Consider the following 17,486-nt stretch of genomic DNA (forward strand, 5'->3'; position numbering starts at 1 on the left):
GCTACAGAGGAGTAACGATATGCACCACCAGCAAAGTTTCTGATGTTTCTGAATAATGTTCACAAACTCCAAAAATACAAATATTACCAATTATGTTCATAAAAGGGGAAAATTGCTTCTTCCTCCCTTTTCTCTCTTTTCTGGAAGAGATGTTGACTATACCAGCTGGATATCAATTACTAATAAAGGATTTTAAATACAAGATTCAAGGGTAATTAGGTTTGGGAACTGTCTGAAGCCAAACCACGGGAAACAGTAGCTGAAGCAAGCCCTTGAACACAGCAGGAGGCACTAAGAAATCAGCCATTACCTTACATGCTGTGTTGGCAATTATGCTATGATAGAATATATGTATAGTATTAGTTTGTGGGTCTGCTATTCTTCCAGTAACGTTATTTTTGCTGACTTGCCTTTGTCCAAGTATCTCCAAAGCATGCCACATCATTTCTCCCTCGTCCTTGCTTACTAAGGCTACATATTATCTTCCCAAACATCTTATGAAGGAGTTTAGCCAGACATTATGCCTCAAACAGGAATCTGATCTTGCATATCCAAATCCTGGATCTACCAGCTGTATTACACACATATGAAGTTGATGGATATGTTAGCTGCCCTCCACTTTTGATTTGGATCTTCTACCAAAACATCCTCTAACATGCCAGCAGGAAGGCAGGGGTGTGACTATAAAAGATAAAAGATACACACTGATAAGAGAGCATTTTATCAATTTCTGCAAGGACAATAGTGAACAAACAGCTGACAAGATGAAATCTTTGTTAATTTCAATTTAACACGACTAAGTTTCCAAGACTGCAAACGCTAACTTTTTTTTCACCTTGGAAAATAAAGTATTTGCCCCATGGATACCCACTGCTATGCAGGAATGTGATTGTGCTGTAGGCAATAAGTGTATATTGATGGAGATATTTACATGAGTGGTACAACTCTCCCCTCAATCTATGGAATATATCTGTGATCTTTTAAAATTATACTGTCCTTTAGTACATGCAAGGTTATCTGCTATGTGAACACAATACTAGACTGGTCAATATTACTTGTTTTTTTCACAAACTGTGAGTGAATAATAAGCATAACTCTTGTTTTCCTCATTACATGAGGTCAGAATTATATACAAATAGCTTATGATTTACAAGAGTATTATAATAAAGATAAAATGTGGTTGGGACCCCTGCGGGACCGTCTCTCCCCATATGAGCCCAGAAGGCCATTACGATCGGCCAGACAACAGCTTTTAACCATCCCTGGCCCAAAGGACGTCTGGCTTGCCTTGACTAGAGTCAGGGCTTTTTCAGCTCCCTGTGGAGATTCGGGCCCTCCCGGATTTGTTATCATTCTGGAGGGCCTGTAAAATGGAGCTGTTCCGCCAGGCCTATGGTTGAGGCAGGCGGGCGTCCTCATCCTGTTATACCTTCCAACTGGCCTCCCAGAAATAACTTGCACCTGATTGGGCCGACACTGTTGACATCCTTGGGCAATCTAAGTTACCTATGATAATTATGCCTTCTGTGTCCACATTATCCAGGCTGATCTCAATTAATTCTGATCTATTGTTTTAACTGTTTAATTACACTGATGTTTTATTGTTGGTTTTAAGGTTTTATTATGTTGGAATCCACCTCGAGTCCGCTATGGGAAGGGGTGGAATATAAATACTGTATACGGAAATAAATAAATTTCCTGGTCAGAAAGACTTAAAGCATTTAAACATAATATGGATGAAAGCATCAAATAAGTAATAAGGAGGAAGCAAGAATGTCAGAGAGAAACCAGAGAACGGTTTTTGTTTCAGTGTTCTGAGCACTTTTAACATCACTAACTCATATTCATAAAAACTGGCTAAAACCCAAAACTGCTGGAGTCAGAAGTAGATTCAGCTTCATAAAACAAGGACTACTTATTCAGACAAAACAGCACTATTCATGGAGATACTGTAAAAGTTTCTATGGAAAGGGTGGGAGGAGACAAGAAGTATTTGATGGATAATGAACACGTTTCCTCTTAACTTTTGCATCGGATGAGTCATTGAAGCAAACTACACACACTGAAGCAAAGCACTAGAATAAGATGGCTTTTACCTCACCAACATGAGGGTAAAGGCAAGGAATAATCATAGCTTGTATTGGACCTCATACACTGATCTGTGCTGTGTACATCAATGGGTGCATTCAGTCAGTTCTCCACTTAAAATGGTAAAGCAGAAAGTGGACTCTACAGCCTCCCAAGTACAGTACTGTAGTTTCTACTGACAGAAGCTGACAGGCTTAAGCAGGCTTAAGCTCAAACTAGATGACTGCACAAAAACAGAATTATGCTTTTCCAGCCAGTGCACACATTTGGGTGAAATGAGATTCTCAGGTAGGCTGCTATTAGGATAATCAGGAAGACACAAAAAACCAACAGATATTCTGGACTATTTAATAAATATGATGGCCACATTTTATTAGTTATGTGATTATAACTGCTACATACCGACCCTTTATCGCTATGTTATGAAAAATAAAACATAATTAACTTCTTTCTAGAGTTGGCACAACAGAAACATAAAGCTAAATGCTCCGTACATAAACTCTGATCTTGGTGCTTGTGTGTGTGAAAAGAAGCAAGGCTATATATAAATACTTAATTATATGCCAATTACATGTAACATGTAGGAACTCTGGGGGGCATGCAGGATTTCTCCCCACCTGCAATGGTTTCTAATGGTAAGAAAAGGAGAAATATTTTATATTAAGAACATAAGAGAAGCCATGTTGGATCAGGCCAAATGCCCATCTAGTCCAACACTCTGTGTCACAAAGTGGCCCAAAAAATTATACACACACACACACACACACGCACACATATATACACACACATATATATTCACACTGCGGCTTATAGCCACTGATGGACCTCTGCTCCATATTTTTATCTAACCCCCTCTTGAAGCTGGCTATGCTTTTAGCCGCCACCACCTCCTGTGGCAGTGAATTCCACATGTTAATCACCCTTTGGGTGAAGAAGTACTTCCTTCTATCCGTTTTAACCTGACTGCTCAGCAATTTCATCGAATGCCCGTGAGTTCTTGTATTGTGAGAAAGGGAGAAAAGTACTTCTTTCTCTACTTTCTCCATCCCATGCATAATCTTGTAAACATCTATCATGTCACCCCGCAGTCGACGTTTCTCCAAGCTAGATAGCCCCAAGCGTTTTAACCTTTCTTCACAGGGAAAGTGTTCCAACACTTTAATCATTCTAGTTGCCCTTTTCTGGACTTGTTCCAATGCTATAATATCCTTTTTGGGGTGCAGTGACCAGAATTGCACACAGTATTGCTCACCTTATACCAGGGTTGGCCAAAATTCCTTAACATAAGAACCACAAAGAATAAATGTCAGATGTTTGAGAGCCACAAGACATGAACAGCAGATGAGGGAGGGAGGGAAATGTCAGGATAAGCCTGCCATGCTTTCTAACAGACATGAACCCTGGTAGTATTGCATATTCTGAACTCTGAACTTTCATTTCCTATAGTTGCTTGAAAACACATATATCTAACTGCTAAAATATGTGCAGGAGGGATGGGGAGAAAGTATGCTTTGCAGTTGATTGTGTTTCAGACATGGCTAGCTATTGCACTGCTCGAGCAGCAGAGGAGGAGGACTTGGCCATTGACCTTGATCCAGCTGCCGGCCCTTGACGGGGTGCCACTAATACCGGTCCCCAAGGTCAAGAGCTTAGGCATGCTCCTCGAGTCCTCCCTTACAATGGAGGCTCAGGTGGCAGCCACTGTTAGATCTGCCTTTTTCCATCTTCGGCAAGCACGGCAGCTGGCCCCTTACCTGGACCGCAGCGACCTAGCGACGGTAATCCATGCTACGGTCACCTCAAGAATAGATCACTGTAATGCTCTCTACATGGGGCTACCCCTGACGCTAACCCGGAGACTACAACTAGTGCAGAACGCTGCGGCACGGCTGTTAATGGGGCTACCACGACGGGAGCACATTCGGCCAGTGCTGAGAGAGCTACACTGGTTGCCTGTTGTGTTCCGAGTTCGCTTCAAGGTGTTGGTATTAACCTTTAAAGCCCTTTATGGTCAGGGACCTGCCTATCTACGGGACCGCCTTTCCCCATATATCCCCCAGAGAGCACTGCGATCAGGGACAAAAAATCTGCTGTCTGCCCCTGGCCCAAAAGAAGCCAGGCTATCCGCAACAAGATCTAGGGCCTTCTCGGTGGCAGCACCAGAACTCTGGAACACCCTCCCAGAAGCTATAAGGGCCCTGCGGGATTTGTCGGCGTTCCGCAGGGCCTGTAAGACCGAACTGTTTAGGCAGGCTTTTCTGGTTGACTAAAAATGGGCTGCCACCGGACATCCTACAGAAGCTGGCGGTCATAGTCAGAACCCAATACCGCCAGACTAGATTGAGATAGCGTACTAGTTTTTAACTTGATAAATGTTTTATGGTTTTATATGTTTTATGGAATTGATTGTTTTTATGATACTGTAAGCCGCCCTGAGTCCGCTTGCGGAGAGGGCGGGATATAAATGTAAAGTAATAAATAAATAAATAAATAATACTTTAAATAGCTCTAGGTACCACCTTCCATAGGAACAAGTGCTTGGTGGTAGGAGAATCGCTGAGAGTCATTTTTTGACTATAATTTGTGTAACCAATATTGTTTTCGTCATTCCTGGCTTTGGCTGTCCACAGCACAAAGCTATGCTCTGGATTCCAAAAAAACCCTTTACTCTTTTACTATGACTGGCAGCATAGGTGTAAACTACGCGGGAGCTCCAGGGCTTCGGCTCCTCCCAGATTTTCCCGGCGGGGGCTAAGCCCCCTCTGGGCAACCAGCACAGGACTTGGGGCTTCCAATTTAAATTTTCAAGGAAGAGAGATCATTATCCTCAAAGGCATGAATGTGGTGGTAGAGTCCATGTGTGATTTTCCCTCTGGGCTGCAAAGAAATTAGTGGGGTTAATGACTTTACAACCCCAGCTTCTTAGAAATGCTAATTGAGCTAAAAACAATAAAACTTTGTTTGTCTTAAAGATGTTACTGGACCAAAGGATTGGAGGGAGGAATAACACTGTATTGCTATGTTGCATACATATTGCTATAGTATTTGGGGGTTCTTCTGGCAGATAGATATTTTGTGTCTTCTTCAAGCCTGTGATTGTTTACATTCATTTAAGTGGACGCTGAACCAGATCCTTTTGAAAATTAATGGCCTCAGCAAGCCTTTTCTTTCCTTCTCAAAATGACTACAATTTTAAAGTCTTGGTAAAGTAGGTGCGTACTGACAACTGTTCACCACCTAGGTATAGGGTTGCCAATACCCAGTTGGGTAGCAAGGGAGCCCCTAAGGCAGGGGTCCTCAAACTTTTTAAATAGGGGGCCAGTTCACTGTCCCTCAGACTGTTGGAGGGCCGGACTGCCGTTACTGTACAAGGCCGCGGGCCGTCAGTTCTCCGTCTTTTGCATCTCTCTCCCTTCCCCACACCACACACCCCGGCCTGGGAACTCACCTCACCTCGGTATCACCTCACACTCTGTCTCCGCCGCCTCAGCCCAGTGCCGGAAGTGTGCGTTGCTAACGCGAGTTCCGGTCTGATTTTGTCATAACCCGGCGGGCCGCATAAACGTCCTCAGCGGGCCGCATCTGGCCCGCGGGCCATAGTTTGAGGAACCCTGCCCTAAGGGTTCTGTGACTAAACCAGCCTCCAAAATGCTCAACAAATTCTCATTAAAGTTTATAACAGAAACATAAACAAACACTTAGAGCAATAAATTGTACATAAGATGAAATCATCCAATATGCATGGTCCTTAGAAAGGACAAAATAGGTGAAGTTCAATAATATGCACAGTCTTTCTTGGGACCAATACTCCTTCAAATGGTTTCAACCAAGAACTGGCAAGATAGAGTCTTCTTCACGAATCAAACTGCTGTAGAAAAAAAGCCAACAGTAGCAGACAGCTACGAAGGCGGCACCTCTCTGCCTCTGTTTCTCTGAAGCTTCCACAGGCTTAATACAAAAAATTACAAAATTGACAATGGAACTCAATCCTTCAAGTGCAATGTAAGCACTGGAGGCTAGTGACCAGGTGGCACCTTTGGACTCCCAGACCCACCTGGCCTGCAGCAAAGGAGAGGGGAAGGGAGGGGGCTTTTGAAAACTGCTAACTGGTCCCCCCCACAGCCTAGCTGCAACATAACTCCTTAGAGCTGAGTCCTGAGACAAAAGGGGGGGGATAATCCATTGCACTCACAACAACCTTGTGAAGTCGGTTGGAAGTAACTGGCAGTTCTCCTAGGGAGCTTTATGAACACAGCTGAGCTTCCACTTGAGCTGTACCCAGTTGAAGACGAATCGACACACACAAGGAAATGCCACCAGCTGCATGGTCCAAGCGTGGCATGGAAAACGGCTGGTCACACAGACAGGGCCAGCCCTAGACTGTCTGGCATCATAAGGAAAGCTAACTTCTGCCCCTCCTGCACTGATAACATCACCATCACATGGGGGGCATCCAATTTGGCACCCCCAGAAGGCCATGCCCTAGGCAATCACCTAGTTTGCCTAGTGCAGGGTCAGCCCTGTATGAAGATGGAGCCCCTGCAAAATGGCTGCTGTTTGCAAAGATGTGTCAGCAAACTGGGGCATCAGCGGGTGCTTGAGCCGTGGCACATTTGCAAACAGAGCAAAACGTGAGGCACACAGCCACACTTGGATGGGAGGGCTCTGTCTGGCATGGCTGGCCCCCAATCTGGAGCTTGGTAAGCCCTTCCTGGGGGGACCATGTCCAGGTCTAACAGCCAAGGAGTGGTGCTGCTGGAGTGCTGGAGACCAACTCTTTCCTGATGGAGGCAATCCACAAATATTCAGGCTCGGTGCAGGGGTGTGCATGAGACTTTGAAGACCCTTCTGGGGCTCCTTTGAAAGCAGCTCAAATGATTGGCTTCCCAGCTGCAGGCATCAAAGAATCTGATAATCAGGTCAGGGTGCTCATTAGCAATAGAGCTCCAATCCAAGCCTGTTTGGCAGCATGGAAGAGGTGCTGGAAGGCCTGATAGTATATCAACCCAGAACAAGGAAAGAAGGCTGCAGGGCCTCCATTGTGACCAGGAATGGGATTCTGCTGGGGACTGCATGGAGCGGCTCTCTCCTCTCCCCCCACCTTCCCTGACACACAGGATTTCCCAATGCCCCACCACTGGTCCAATACATGAAAGAGATCAGACCTTGGACTTAATATTTTACTTTGAGGCTTGTTTCAGGGTTGGAGATTTGGCCTGAACCATGGTCTAAGCACTATTTATTCAATACAACACTGAATATGGTATGATCACCCTGCAAAGGTGGGGGGGGCAGTTAAAATGGTCTACGCGTGGAGGCTCATGAATCTTGCTGTGGAGGATTTTAGGGTTCAAAACACTTGCTTTGCTGAGGCTGCAGTGTAGCAGAAAACTGAACCTCCTTGAAGCTATTGCTCCTTATTGACCTCTCCCACCCTTGGGGTACAAGCCAGCCCTGTAGTTTACCATGGATCTTAGTAACCTAAAAATGATGAGAAGACACGTAGAAAGATGCTATTGGAAAACTCACACTGACTCCAACAAATCCTTCCCAGGAAGAGTGGTTCAGAGAATAGCACTAGGTCTTTTTTGTATGTCATGTGCTTTCTATTCTTTTCAATTTTGGTTTCAGGCCTGGCTATGACACAGATGGCCCTGGTGGCTTTAGCTAATGTTCTGTGTCTGATAGTAAACAAAGGCAATACTACTTTGTTTCTCCTACTGGATCCATCTGTAGCCTTTGATATAGCACATCATGCCATCCTGTTGATGCACTTGAATGCAGAACAGCTATCTTCACCCTGGGAGCTGTTTTGTGGGGTTCCACAGGGTGTAATCTTTCTCCCCCTGTCATAGAAACCACTATGCAAAGCCTTTAGGAGAAATCATTCATAGTTTTGGAAAATGCTGATGACACTCAGTTTTGTATCTCTTTATCCAAATCCCCTGGTGATGCAGTGGAGATCCTGAGCCACTGCCTACGTCCTATGGTTAAACAGCTAAAAGTGAAGGAACTGAAAGTGAACCTGGACAAGACAGAAATCATGCTGGATGGAAACGTGAAAAAGAACACTATACTTTCCACTTTTGATGGGGCTCAACTGATAAAAGCCTATGGGGATATAATGGCTCCAGCATTGCTGTTGGAGAAACAAGTTAATTCAGCTGCAAAAAAATGCTTTCTTCCAGAGTAATGTAACCCATAAGATGGCCTCCTACCCCAACTTAACTTATTTGGCCACATAGAGTCACACCACAATATTCTCAAAACTAGACTACTGCAATGTTCTGTACTTGAACTCAACTTGGAGACTGCAGTTGGTATGGAATTCCACAGCTTGGTTATTTTCAGAAGCTAGGTAGAAAATGAATATTACTCCCACTCTGCAGTCACTCCATTGGCTGCCCATCAGTTACTGGTTTCAATTCAAGGTTTCAATTATCACATACAACACCCTTCATGGTCTTGGTCCCTCATAGCTATATGATTTCACAATGGGCCACCCTGAAAATGGGGAAAACCCACAAGAGCCTCTACACATGCATTCTTTGTTGTGGCTCCCACCCTGCGAAGACTCCCACTCTCCTGGCTTTCCACAAACTACACAAAACTGAATTATTCAGGAGCGCTTTTTACATTGGTAACTGGAGCTGTACTGTAACAAAATATTTCAGAAAAATGTTTCAGTATGGACTGCTGACTAATGTATATAGTATATACTGATTGTTAATGTAAGTATGATCTTACAACATAATTTCTGCATCATTTAACATGTTACATTAAGGCTTAGGCTTTGTTTCAGCTTCATTTTCAGATTTGTTTGTTCGCAGATTTCTACAATCCAAAAACCACTGCTTTGTTTATTGGATGTGTTGTCTTGTTGATTGTATTTGACTTACATTCTGCAATCTGCCTTGAGATTCAGCCAGAAAGACAGACTATAAATAACATAAATAAAAATAGGATGAACTTTGCTTGGCAGCCTAAAAGAAAACCACCATTTAAAAAACTGTAAGTGGGGCCTCAGAGTAGAGGACAACCTCTGCATATTTATTTATTATTTATTAATGGGATTTCTATCCCACCCTTCCTGCCAAAGCAAGCTCAGGGTGGGTTACAGCATAGAAATTTTATGTTAGAACAAAGAACCTAAGTTCTGAAAATGACTTAGTAATTCTGTGGGCACATTATAAGGACATGAGGAACACCATTAGAGAATAAAAGTCATTATGTTCCTCACAGTCTTACTAAGAATACATGTGGAGGAGACTCCTCCTAAATAAAGATATTTTAAGTTCTACAATTACTGCAACATGAGTGAGATTATAAGAGATTTGAGTGAAATTCGAGAAAATAACAATAGTTAGTTGCTCATTTTGTTAATTTGGACTATTGGGTTGCCAACCCCCAAGGTTCCAGTAGGGGATCTGCCAGTTTCAGGGGCTCCTCTCCACCATGGATCAGCTGGCCAGCAAGGAGAACCCCTCCCCTAAACAGGGATGTCGCTGCATGACATCCGCTGGAAGTGACATCATCATGTTGGGGATGTTGCACAGGGGAGGCTCTGGTATTTGGGCAAACTATGATTTTGAGTGGAAAAAATCTCTGTAGTGTTTTGCCCAAATACCAGAGCATCCCCCCCCCCCGAACGCCCCTCCCCAAATCACCCTGCTGGACAGGTGAGAGGGCCTGGCAATCCTATTGGGCTATAAAGCAGAAAAAAAACATCTTTTTTTAAAAACGTGAGCATCTATTCTAGCCAACATTATTTTTAACATCAAATGGATTTGCTATTCACTCAATGGCAAAATTAGAAGCATGAATAGAAAACAGCTATTTAATAAAACAAAGCATATTGTCTGATTTCCTTCAAATCATGACAATGGTATATACAGGCAAGGTGTGTGTGTGTGGGGGGGGAGTGCATGTGCTCAAGATTGACGGTTTATAACCTGGAGATCTTTAAATTCCTTGTTGCAGTAAAAGCTTCTCTTATATATTTCTCTCCATGTCCTCTCATCTGCTCCCCACCTCTTGGGCAGCACACCTGGAGCCCTGCATTTAAAAACAGAAGTGTCAATAACAGGGGTATTGGATTCATTTGTTATGAGAGCCAGATCTGACATAAATGGGATTTTGTCTGGTCAAGCCATATGTGCCATACAATCTAATGCCAGGTAGTGGGTATATAAACTTCATAAAGGACACAAACACAATTGAAGATTTCTTTTTTACTTAAGAAAATAAGAACATAACAGAAGGCATGTTGGATCAGGCCAGTGGCCCACACAGTCCAACACTCTGTGTCACACGGTGGCAAAAAAACAAAAAAAAAGTGCCATCAGGATGTCCACTAGTGGGGCCAGGATACTAGAAGTCCTCCCACTGTTGCCCTCCCAAGCACCAAAAATACAAAGCATCATTGACCCAACAGAGTTCCATCTATACCCTGTGGCTAATAGCCACTGATGGACCTCTGCTCCATGTTTATCCAATCCCCCCTTGAAGCTGTCTAAGCTTGTAGCTGCCACTCCTCCTGTGGCTTAAGAAATGGGCCCAGAGAACTTAATGGAAAATTCATTCCAAGAAAAATCCATTCCAGACTTTCAGGATTGACCAGGTAGGCTGCTGTTAAAAAAAAAAAATAAATAAATCAGGAGGCGTATGAAGATCATAGGGCTGCTTTCACATTTCTTTAGACCGTGGCCTTAAATTTCTAGCCCTTGTGAACTAGTACCACAAAATCATTTTTCCTGCCCAAAAAGGGTGAAACCAATACACATAAACCCAAGCACTTACAAAGAAGTTAAACTTGAATTATTCTATCTATTTTGTACATAATCTGATAGTTTTACTAATTTGGCTGTATTCCACATTCCATCAAAACTTTCTGTGATCCAAGCTATCCCGTTTGAATTAATTATTTAATAGTGATTAACATTTTTGCAACAAAATACTCTCAATTAGCCTATATCAGCCCTCTGAGCGAGATGTCTTTAAGACATTTCACCTACTGGTAAACATCTTCATTGAAAAGAAAAGTATATCTAGCTAGATACCTAAAGTATTTAATATCCATCCAATAAACAGTAATTCCTTAGATTAAGCAGGTGCAGGGCTCATTTCCAGTGGGAATGCACAGGAACAATGTTGGGAGAGAAGAAACAAAGTATTTATTCATTTATTACCTTATAAGAAGAAGAAGAAGAAATTGGATTTATATCCCGCTCTCCACTCCGAAGAGTCTCAGAGCGGCTCACAATCTCCTTTATCTTCCTCCCCCACAACAGACACCCTGTGAGGTTGGTGGGGCTGGAGAGGGCTCTCACAGCAGCTGCCCTTTCAAGGACAACTCTGCCAGAGCTATGGCTGACCCAAGGCCATGCTAGCAGGTGCAAGTGGAGGAGTGGGGAATCAAACCCGGTTCTCCCAGATAAGAGTCTGGACACTTAACCACTACACCAAATTGGCTCTCCAAGGCAGCAGCACATGGTGAAGTTCTCTGTGCCTGTCTCTGCTACAGTTCTGCTTCTCTTGCAGTCAGCTGGAGCTTCAAAGGCTACAGTATTGGCTCTTCAAAGGCAGTGTAGGCTCTTTGGAAATCTGGCCCCACCCCCTCAGCCCTGCAAGGTGAGAGGTTGAGGCCTTGCTTGGAGTTACTGCCTATCTGGCGATCCTGCTGGACTGGCTATTGCTCAGTAAGTTCTGAGGAGGTGGGGGATAGACTTCTTTGGATGGAGGAGGGTGGTCTTCAGTCCACACTAAAAGGCAAGCCTTGGCCTCGCTTGGCTGAGTGCACTTGCCCTCGAGGGAAGGGGGCGGCAGGGGGGGGGCTTTCCTGGAGATTTCCCTCACAAATCAGGTTCAGTTCCCCAGGAGAGAGGATAGAGGGCTTCCCCCCCTTTATGGAGGAAGTCAGCTATTCTGTCTCTCCAAGAGACAGGATGGGGAGGGCATATAGTGCCCTTCAGCATAGGGTACCCAGAGCCTACAAGACAGCTATTGAAGCAATGTGAAATGATAAAGCAGAAACAATAAAAGGAGCAGGGAAAAAAACACTGTGATGATCAGTATGAGAAAAGGGCAGACTAAAAAAGCCCAGTCTTGTTACTGGAAAAATAAAATTACAGAAAAAAGAATAAAATCAATGTAAGGCCTTTTACTGGATCAATGAAATTAGTGCAAAAAAAAAAAAAACCATGAAAGAAAAATGGTGTAAGCCAGAAAGAAGTGGCAAATCCCAGACTCCAGTCACTACTAAAAAAAACTGTCCAGCAAAGGGTTGGTTTCAAGAGCTGTTGCAAACTTAGCAGGCAGATAATTTCCCTGTGTGTGGAATGCAGACTGAGAAGCCTCTCTCCCCTCCATTCTCTCACCCCCCACCCCTCTCCTCTCCTTCCTTCCTCTGTCTCTCCTTGTCATATGTTCCCCATCTTTCTTTCCCCCAAAAGTAACTTGACAGGCCATTCATGCCCTCTGATGAATGTTTGTGATATAGAAATCATTTAATATCTTGACTGTTTTCTTTGTGCTTTTGAAGTAATTTTTCTCCAGACTGCCATCTCTGAGTTGGGAAATACTTGGAGATTTTGGGAAGGAGTCTGAGCGGTGGACGTTGCCTTCTGACACACTTCCGGTGATGTCAGTGGTGTGTGGCATATGCAAATAACTTATGCAAATAAGTTAGGCTAATGAGTTCCTGGAAAGCTTTTTCTACTAAATGACCCCTGAGCAGGTGGAATACTGCAAGGAAGCCATGGCCTTTAGTTTGCAGCACCTAAGAAAGGCAGTTAATGACAGGACATTTTGGAAGTCATTCATTCATAGGGTCACCATAAATTGGAAGCATCTTGACAGCACATCACACACACGCAACCCAGAAGAAGGCCTTCTCTGTCATGGCATCAAAATTCTGGCGTTCTCTCCTCAGAGAGAGACTGCTGCTCCCTTCTGTTGCTCCCTGACTGTTGCTGTGAAGACTTTTTTATTTCATCTGGTATTCCCTCAGTGATCATGCCTTCCTGCCTATTTGGGTTCTTTAACAGTTTTGAATATTTTAGCTTGGGTTTAATTGTTTTAATGATGTGGTTTTCTTTGGTTTTAAGTATATTTTGAATTTGTTAGCCTTTGACAGCCCTAATAGGAGCAGAAAGGTAGGATTTGAATTTTGTAAATAAAATTACTTAATTTTAGGACTGACTACAAGTACACAACATCTTTGGGAAAGTGGATCTTCTGTTTAGGATTAAGCTGCAGTGTACAGGCCCTTTAATGGAAACTTAACTGAACTACAATACTAAAAACATAAGCATTTAAAAATAGAATAGCCTGTACTTCAGTTATCATGCCTATAGCTTACTTTTCTATTTGAAGTACTACAGTTTCCTGTTTTAAAAAAAACACAAATCAGTAAGGAACATGGCCCTTACAGCACAAGAATAAAAGCCATATGCATTTATAATAATGCAGAGAGGGGGTAGGGCCAAGCAAATGTCTTGCAAGTTCCTGAGATCACTTATCTTTGCCTGTCTATTGACTAAACTCAAATTTATAGGGTTTTTGAATTGCACAATTGTATCCAGTGTATATAACTTACCTTTGTACCAAAGACATTTCAGCTACTCACAATCTTCACTATTTATATTTTCAAGATAAAATATAGAAACTAACCAATTGAACTATTAGGATGAAGATAGGTGTGTCAAAAATAGTTCACTGTGCTGGGAATGTGCCTTGAGTTCTCTTTTAAATGTACACATTACTGTAATATCTCAACAAATCAAACACTGGTATACTACAGTCATATTTTCCCATTGCCTGACACCTACTCCTGCTTCCCTGCCTTTCACTGGGCAAAAAATCCTCAGGTGCTACCATGAGGTAGCAGGAGGTGGTGCTGAGCAATCAGACAAGAAGGCACCCTGCAGCCAAGAGCTTTCTTTTCCTGTTCAATTCCCTGCTCCCTGGGTACTACTTCAGCCACTGCTGCTTCCTCATACTAGAAAAGAAAGCATCCTAACACTGATTGTCTGAAAGGGAAGTGGCTGTAATTGCCTCCTATCTCAGGCAATTAAATTAACAAGATCAAGACCACGGTGGAATAAACCACAGAAGAACAACACTCACCACGATAAATAAAATTGTTTGTATTTTCAAGCACCTAACATTTGTTCTATACAAATATAGGGTGTGTTCTTATATCCTCATACACAGTGATTATTCTCTATTAAACATTAAAATTGCACACAATCTTCTTGAGAATAAATTCTCAACAACAAAGAATTTTCTGAAAAACCTCTATGTGCCACAGTTATATACAGTAACCAAAATCAGTTCATAAAGGATCCAATGACCCTTTATGGCAATGGCATCTCATCTAAAGCAATGTGAAGATGGAAACTGCTGAAGCATATGCTAGCAGCACTCAGCTTTGCACACAACACAAAAACAAAATTAAAAAATTAAAAAGGAAAACTTTATATCAGTCTTCTATTAGAAGAAAGAGACATAAGAAAGTACAAAAGGCACTGTATGGGGAAATTAAAACTTCATGCTTAGATTTCCACACATGTGTGCGCAAAAGGGGTCAAGACAAGATAAAAATGTTGAGTGGTCAACAATCCAAACAGCCAATTTCTTCTGATTAAAACAAAAAAGCCTTTGAACTTCAGACTGCCTTCTTATGTCCCTTGACCAATACAAGTTGGTTATGCCAACTCAAATCACTGCTACCTCTCCTGCCTCAACACCTACATGACAGTATCTTTAAATACAGATGCAATACATTTAGATGCAATGTCTGTACTCTACATATCTTGTGCTGCAACAATGAAGCCAAAAGACTTACATGTAGGATGCATGTGCCTTGGGCTGTCTACAGATGCTCCTTCGTACAGGAAGTGAACATGGGTTCTTCTGCTGCCAGGTGAGTCATCATTTGCTCCTTAAAAGAACACATGTACAAATTCCAAATCAAATGAAGTTTGCCTCTTCTTCTTCCCCAACCAGTGTTTCAGATAGACTATCTCTCCATTTTACCCCAAACACCTTCCATGTTTATTTGATCAAATACATTTTAATACAAGATATATGCAAAAGACAGCCCCCAAAACAGCTGCATGGAAGAGAGCCACACTCAGCTGAGAGGAGGGTGGGAGGCGCTTCTGCCCTTCCTTTCTGCTGGCTGTGGCTTTTCCTGCCAAGAGAGCCCAAGCTATGCCACAGGGAGGCTTCTTCCCATGGGCTCATCTCTGTTGGGCTCTCTTGCAAAGCCCCTTTAAACAAGGCTGCACGACAGAAGCTGTAGCTGGGCATGCAGGAAGAGTTCTCCTCACAGGTTCAGCTGTCTTGGGCTCCCTCCACAGTCCCTTTAAACTGGGTTGCACCAGGAAGCCCACCTCTCAGCTGTTGGTTGAAGGCTTAGACTTTCTGAACACCAAAGTAAGATTAGAATTGTGATCTTCAAGTTTCTTTACTCACTTTACATCATTCACCTATAGACTTTAAGTCTGTGGTTACTTACCGTATTCTGACCAAATACCTATATATACCCATACATGTAAAGATACACACATAGAAACACACCTACGAACATGCAAACATATTCATACAAATATAAATATAAACATAAGCATATGGTCATAGGCGCACACACACTCATACATTCATACGTACACTCACAGATATACTTAGCAAAAATATTTTCTCTTTAAGTAGATAATAATTACCAATAAAAATAGTAGTAAGAGAAAAATTAAAATATGAATTGGAATACTAATACTATAAGTAATTATGCATTTAAAAGAATTAGATAGCCAGTTTATTAGATAAATACAAACTCTGAATTAATAAATTTAAAAACCAACCTTATAAATAAATAAATGATAATGATAGCACCAATTATAATAATTATAGTATTCTTCTATAAGCCACCTCTACTTAACTGTCCTAAAGGTATTTCATTTTAATGTTTAATAAACAATAACAGTGCTAAATTTTTCCCTTCTTTTCCTTAAAAAGCCAAATCTAAAAGTTCAGTCAACAGTATATTAAAAATTGTGAAATCACTAAAATATCATCAAACTAATAAAGTATTAAAATGAATTAAACTAAATTATTTATAAGTTAAAATCAACAAAATCTGTAACTGATGAATTCATTCGAAACTCAATGTATCAAAATTGTTAATGAGTTAGTCTTAAACTATAATTATCTGCATTAATCAACTTTGTAATATCTATAGATAATTAATAGCAAAATTCCTTATTCTATCAAAAGTCAATCAATAACTAGGAAAGTGAAAGGATTCTAACATCCTATTGTATTCAAGTATATGAAACCAGACCAATTATAGTTAAACATTTAAAGACTCTAGTAGAATAAAGGCAATATCAAATGAAGCCTATAAAAATTAATAAATCACCAACAAATTATACTTTTAGGTGAATACTCCATATATGAATATCAGTGTTTCCAGTTTAAGAATAAATATGAAAACATGTAAAATTAAGGAGCCACATACACACCTGTAGCATAAAACACTTATAACTATCTGGTAAGTGATTGATTAACTGTGATGTTTCATATACTAAGACCAAGAAATGGGGAAGGGGAAAAAAACCAAATCTGAACAGTGGAATAGAGGGCCAAGCTGCCTATACACAATTCATAAAATGTATAACATTTAATATAAAATTACATAGCAGGGCATGGTGACTTAGCTTCAGGCCGGTTGCATCCCTCCTATGCTCCTGCTATTCCTGCAGAAGATTAATGACTACTCCCACAAAACACAACCAATTTTGGAAAAAACATCAAAGGCAAGTATGGGAAGGACTAGAGCAAAGAAAGGTACTAAAAACTCTCCCTATAGAACTCCTAGAACGGGTAATACTGACTTAGAGGAATCTGAAGATTCTGACTTGGAGACTTCTCTGTTAGAGGAAATGGCGGTGGGAGGGAGTAACCCTCCCAAAGCGAACAGACTGAGATACTGCGTGCCCTAATGGAGATAAAAAATGAAATTAAGAATGATATAAGCTCTCTTAGCGGAGAGGTTGGACAATTAAAAAGGGAACTTGGACTTCTCGAACAGTCAGTTGAACCAATTAACAAGAAAGCTGAAGCTGCATATCAGATGGCAAAAAAGACAGATGAGGATTTGAAAGACTTTAAGGATTTTGAGTCCTGGGCCAAAAATAAGATCATATTTCAGGAGTTAAAATTGAGAGAAAGAAAGGCCAAGTTTCGTGGAATAGCTGTAAATTTTGGAGAGATGAAAAACCTTACTACAGCTTTAAATAGATGGCTGAGTAAGATTGTTCTCACAGAAGGAGAAGCAGAGTCTTCCCAAGAGATTGTCACCTCTGCCTTCCAATTAAACAGTTCCAAAAGGGCTC

The 17,486-nt window shown here is 41.7% G+C and overlaps 1 protein-coding gene across 1 annotated transcript in view; it reads right to left on the reverse strand.

Annotated features, from left to right (window-relative positions):
- The window catches only part of LOC132589394 (uncharacterized), a 160,238-nt gene that overhangs the window by 66,082 nt on the left and 76,670 nt on the right, over positions 1–17,486 (reverse strand). Inside the window, exon 2 of the mRNA XM_060262117.1 lies at positions 14,936–15,031. The gene's annotated coding sequence lies outside the window, so the exon portion shown is untranslated. The remainder of the gene's footprint in view (positions 1–14,935; positions 15,032–17,486) is intronic.

This window comes from Heteronotia binoei, chromosome 21 (genome assembly GCF_032191835.1).
Source record: "Heteronotia binoei isolate CCM8104 ecotype False Entrance Well chromosome 21, APGP_CSIRO_Hbin_v1, whole genome shotgun sequence".
Classification (NCBI taxonomy): Eukaryota; Metazoa; Chordata; class Lepidosauria; order Squamata; family Gekkonidae; genus Heteronotia; species Heteronotia binoei.